Source organism: Glandiceps talaboti, chromosome 10 (genome assembly GCF_964340395.1).
Source record: "Glandiceps talaboti chromosome 10, keGlaTala1.1, whole genome shotgun sequence".
Lineage (NCBI taxonomy): Eukaryota > Metazoa > Hemichordata > Enteropneusta > Spengelidae > Glandiceps > Glandiceps talaboti.
Window position 1 is genome coordinate 14,457,554 of NC_135558.1, and position 6,026 is coordinate 14,463,579.

Consider the following 6,026-nt stretch of genomic DNA (forward strand, 5'->3'; position numbering starts at 1 on the left):
AATCTAAATCTGTTTCTGTAGATCTTATGGATAATATTGACCATTGATTACAATGTATAGTGACTAATTATTCGTATTTCGACAACTTTCAGTGAATATATTCTGATCGAAAAATTATACCCCAGTTACAACTAGTAGAATACTGTGACCACTGACACTAGTTAACAGATACTAGACAGTGTCTTTTAAAAGTAATTGATGACCTTTTAGTGCATACATATGGTTCTTTGGTGATGAAAAAATGTCGGAGTTGCAGCCAGTGTAAGTTTGAGAAACAGGCCTTTAGGTTTATGGCTGCCGTCAGAATATTAACGGCGACAGGCTAGTGTTCTTGGGAGAGTACATAGAAGTTAGTTGAGCTTCCCTGACCATGACCCAACTCCGAGTTAAAATACAAACAAAATTGTCTCCGAGGAGCACAACGGTCTCTGCTTTCATGAATCAAAATAAAAGACATAAAATCTCAAATAACCGCTTACTTTAAGAAGGAAAATAGATAATTACTCCCAAGCAAGGTCTCGCTGGACCATATATACAACTCCGCCGAATGAACAACACGATTTCAGCACCAAGTCCATACACAGACATGTCCTGATACCCGAGGAAGGAGGCGGGCTATATGCCTTTAAAATCTTAAAAGTTTGTATTTTCGGAGGTCTTTCCGCTAATATTGATATATTCAATGTGAGAACAGAACATTCCGATGACACCATATTCCGGTCAGCCAGAAGGTTTGTAGCTGTTTCTAAATGAAGCATCGTGTGGGGGCGCCCCACATTACAATTCTGCAGATGTAACGCCCCTTTAGCATCTTCTTGGACCTGTACCCATATGGTGAATAACGCCACCAGCCTACGATTTGGGGCTATGTGTAAATAAAAATTGTTTGTCTAAAAACTAAACACCTTGCTAGAACTAGTTGACACCTTTTAATCCGATGTACCATGGATCACAGTCCTGCTTGCAGACGGTACACGAGTTTCTCTCAACACCGTCCTACAAAAAGCAATGTAACCGACCTAAAGCAAGTGCGAAAGCAAAATGTTTTTGCGCCAATTACAAAAGAATCACATACAAAACTATCAAATATTAGCAATCGATCAATCGATGTACACGTTTTTTCATATCTTTGACGATAGTAGTCGCTGGTATGATCACAAAAAGTGTCGAAATCGGAACTTTTCCACTTCCGACTAATGTCACAACTTCTGCTACATTTGATCGGGACATCCACTTTGGCATCGTCCGTAATGCTTGTCTTTACGACAGAAATTATGATTGAACCTTTTTTTTCGGGATTTCTGGTCCTCCGGACTGGGACTTTTGTAGCCAAGGCGAGGTAAAATTACTAAACAGTCGATTTAGTGCTAATATTTGAACACAGGTGCGTTAATTCTTTAGTTACCAGCATTTCTGGTAAGCCCAGGTTTCACGACTGTCTCTTTGTAGGACGGAGAAGGAAGGGACAACTTACTCCGTATGCAAGTAGGACTACATGGATCCTAAGACCACTATAGTGGTCTGAGATGGCTCATAGACCCTACGAAATGGATGTAGCCTTGTAGAAATGTCTACATTTGTGAACAGCAAGAAATGTTTAGTCTCTCCGAGAGACTGTGTCTGACTGTACAATGTTGTGCCGATCAATGCCTCGGCTCCTCTTCGCAGGTTTGTGACAATGACGCTGGGGACTAATCTCCATAACATTTTTTCGAAAAGGGAAGTTTTTTCTAACTGAAAAAAGTGAGTGTCACTAATGTTCAATTCCTGGCCACATATTAAGGTTCGTTGTTTGTATAACAAAAAACTATTCAGCGCGCAGGAATGTGATTTATCTAGAGTATGGGGATATTCCGAAAATAACTGAGTAATTGCCGTATTTCAATGTAAAGAGGAGATTTGGGAAGCTGCAAGTTGCCCGTTCATTTTACAGTTTGTTTTAGAAACGAAAAAAAAGAAAGTAAAAGCATAACTCATATATACCTCACATTTTGGTAAAGTTATATAGGAATGATTCTAAGCCTCATAATATCGTAATGTGTAATAGCAATGTGAAGATTAGTCTTGTAAGTGAACGTCAAATCCTTGCCCCATGAAATCAGACCATCATAATAATCTTAAACACGGTCGTTCACATGATTTGCGGGTCTTCGATATCCTCAAAGTGACTCAGAAAACTTGATTTGTACAGCGCCACTAGCGACGAGACTGTCCTCGCCACTTATACCCCCTTGCCATTCCTCGCTTTAACTGAAAAGTTTAAAAAAAGATATTTTTAGATCAAAAACCTTGCTCGTAATATCCTACAATTGGATCCGCTGTGGGTAAACATATTTTTTGTAGCTGTATACATGAGAAATCAAATCAAAATTATCTTGTTTGTTTGTTTGTTTGTTTGTTTGTTTGTTTGTTGTTGTTGTTGTTGTTGTTGTTGTTGTTGTTGTTGTTGTTGGAGGTTTTTTTTTTTTTTTTTTTGGGGGGTGGGGGGGGTCCACGCCACCAACGCCGATCACAATTTCAATCTAAATCTGTTTCTGTAGATCTTATGGATAATATTGACCATTGATTACAATGTATAGTGACTAATTATTGGTATTTTAACAACTTCCAGTGAATATATTCTGATCGAAAAATGATACCCCAGTTACAACTAGTAGAATACTGTGACCACTGACACTAGTTAACAGATACTAGAGACAGTGTCTTTTAAAAGTAATTGATGACCTTTTAGTGCATACATATGGTTCTTTGGTGATGAAAAAATGTCGGAGTTGCAGCCAGTGTAAGTTTGAGAAACAGGCCTTTAGGCCTATGGCTGCCGTCAGAATATTAACGGCGACAGGCTAGGGTTCTTGGGAGAGTAGAACTTAGTTAGTTGAGCTTCCCTGACCATGACCCAACTCCGAGTTAAAATACAAACAAAATTGTCTCCGAGGAGCACAACGGTCTCAACAAAATAAATCTGCTTTCATGAATCAAAATAAAAGACATAAAATCTCAAATAACCGCTTACTTTAAGAAGGAAAATAGATAATTACTCCCAAGCTAGGTCTCGCTGGACCAGAATGAACAACACGATTTCAGCACCAAGTCCATACACAGACATGTCCTAATACCCGAGGGAGGAGGCGGGCTATATGCCTTTAAAATCTTAAAAGTTTGTATTTTCGAAGGTCTTTCCGCTAATATTGATATATTCAATGTGAGAACAGAACATTCCGATGACACCATATTCCGGTCAGCCAGAAGGTTTGTAGCTGTTTCTAAATGAAGCATCGTGTGGGGGCGCCCCACATTACAATTCTGCCGATGTAACACCCCTTTAGCACCTTGTTGGACATGTACCCATATGGTGAATAACGCCACCAGCCTACGATTTGGGGCTATGTGTAAATAAAAATTGTTTGTCTAAAAACTAAACATCTTGCTAGAACTAGTTGACACCTTTTAATCCGATCGATGTACCATGGATCACAGTCCTGCTTGCAGACGGTACACGAGTTTCTCTCAACACCGTCCTACAAAAAGCAATCGATCAATAGATGTACACGTTTTTTCATCTCTTTGACGATAGTAGTCGCTGGTATGATCACAAAAAGTGTCGAAATCGGAACTTTTCCACTTCCGACTAATGTCACAAGTTCTGCTACATTTGATCGGGACATCCACTTTGGCATCGTCCGTAATGCTCCTCTTTGCGAAAAAAAATTACGATTGTACTTTTATTTCGGGATTTCTGGTCCTCCGGACTGGGACTTTTGTAGCCAAGGTGAGGTAAAATTACTAAACAGTCGATTTAGTGCTAATATTTGAACACAGGTGCGTTAATTCTTTAGTTACCAGCATTTCTGGTAAGCCCAGGTTTCACGACCGTCTCTTTGTAGGACGGAGAAGGAAGGGACAACTTACTCCGTATGCAAGCAGGACTACATGGATTCTAAGACCACTATAGTGGTCTGAGATGGCTCATAGACCCTACGAAATGGATGTAGCCTAGTAGAAATGTCTACATTTGTGAACAGCAAGAAATGTTTAGTCTCTCCGAGAGACTGTGTCTAACTGTACAATGTTGTGCCGATCAATGCCTCGGCTCCTCTTCGCAGGTTTGTGACAATGACGCTGGGGACTAATCTCCATAACATTTTTTCGAAAAGGGAAGTTTTTTTCTAACTGAAACAAGTGAGTGTCACGAATGTTCGATTCCTGGCCACATAAGGTTCGTTGTTAGTACAGCAAAAAACTATTCAGCGCGCAGGAGTGTGATTTATCTAGAGTATGGGGATATTCCGAAAATAACTAAGTAATTGTCGTATTTCAATGTAAATAGGAGATTTGGGAATCTGCAAGTTGCCCGTTCATTTTACAGTTTGTTTTAGAAACGAAAAGAAATGAAAGTAAAAGCATAACTCATATATACCTCACATTTTGGTAAAGTTATATAGGAAAGATTCTAGCCTCATAATTTGCCACAAATCACAAAATCACCATAGTTAGTTGTGACTCGCGCATGTTTCAAATAAGAGAGAACGGGCCCTGCATGCTAAAAATAACAAATTGAGTGAAAACTATTCTGAGAGCAACGGATAATTGTTTCCAGTTGTATTTTCCACTGTTACAGTATGCTTCGAAAGTACATTTTGTTTATTATTTTTTATTTGCTACATCTAATTTTTACTTTTAAAACATCTCAACTCGAGCCAAGACCATGAATACTTTTACAAAAAAAACCCAAAAACCCGAATTAAAAAAAAAACACCACAAAAACATAGCCACTTCTATAATAGTACTGCATGAAGTATTACCTTCCGAACATGCTACCATACTCCGTATTGTTTGTATTCATTTTGCCAACAAGTCGTATTTTTTTCAGGTCGATTACGTAATTATTTTTGGTTCTTTTTTTTAATCAAAACGTAGTGTAGTATTGTTCACATTCGGTGATTATGCAAATACCCGACACTTCCTTATTTCTGTTGATATTAATATAATAACTATCTTCCTACAAATATAAGTCACGAACTTATTCGAGCACTACTTTCTTTGAAACTTGACCATGGTAATGCACCTGCTATACGAGCATATCAATCCATTGCAACACTCACAGAATGCAAGGATCACGAGGAAGGGTAAAGAAACGTGAGCATTTTACATTGTTCAATACTTTGTGAGCTTCAGTGGTTAAAATAGCGCAATGTAGGATGAAATCCCTGTACACCATCTCAAAAGCATTACAAGGCCAATCACTATTGTACTTATCACAGGACATTATTCAGACAAAGTCGAATCCCTGCAGACTTTGTTCATCGGATACATGTCTGATGTACGAGTCCATTTATAAATTTAATTCATATAATTTTCAATTGCGCAAGATTTTGCGCGCACGTGAAACACCGCTACGCTGGAACAATTTGCCACTGTAATTACGTCACAAACCAATAGCTTACATCTATCCAGGAGATCTTTCAACGTGTACCTGTAACTGCATTTGAAATGATACTAAGCTTATATTAACTGACGTGGCTTGACTGGCCTCGTGCTAAAAACTGGATCTATGAAACGCCACCAGCGACCACCAGCTGATATGAAGAGCCGTTGTATTTCATGTATAACATGTTATTTTGAATGTTTCACATCATTAAAGCTATAGTCCCGATCAACAAGCTTCATCGCAGGTGGCGCTCTTATATCGTCCATACTATGTATCTACTTCTGTCCACCATTCATAGATTACGCAATAATTCTTATAATAGGACGTTTGTCGGGAAAAAAACGCAGACGAAAGACACACAACAAAATGAGAATTGGTGGTGCTTTATAGTTTATTCTTACACTAATAAAGGTAACATTAGATAGAACAGGAATAGAATATCATCAATCAAGAAAAATCTAGTAATATGAACAATTGTTTGATATACATACAATGTGTTTATGTATATATAAACATATTATATATATATACATTGTATATATATATATATATATATATATATATATATATATATATATATATATATATATATATATAT

The 6,026-nt window shown here is 37.9% G+C and overlaps 1 protein-coding gene across 1 annotated transcript in view; it reads right to left on the reverse strand.

The window, feature by feature from the left end:
- LOC144441436 (TNF receptor-associated factor 2-like) overlaps positions 1 to 6,026 on the reverse strand; it is a 311,144-nt gene that overhangs the window by 98,795 nt on the left and 206,323 nt on the right. The window lies entirely within an intron of this gene.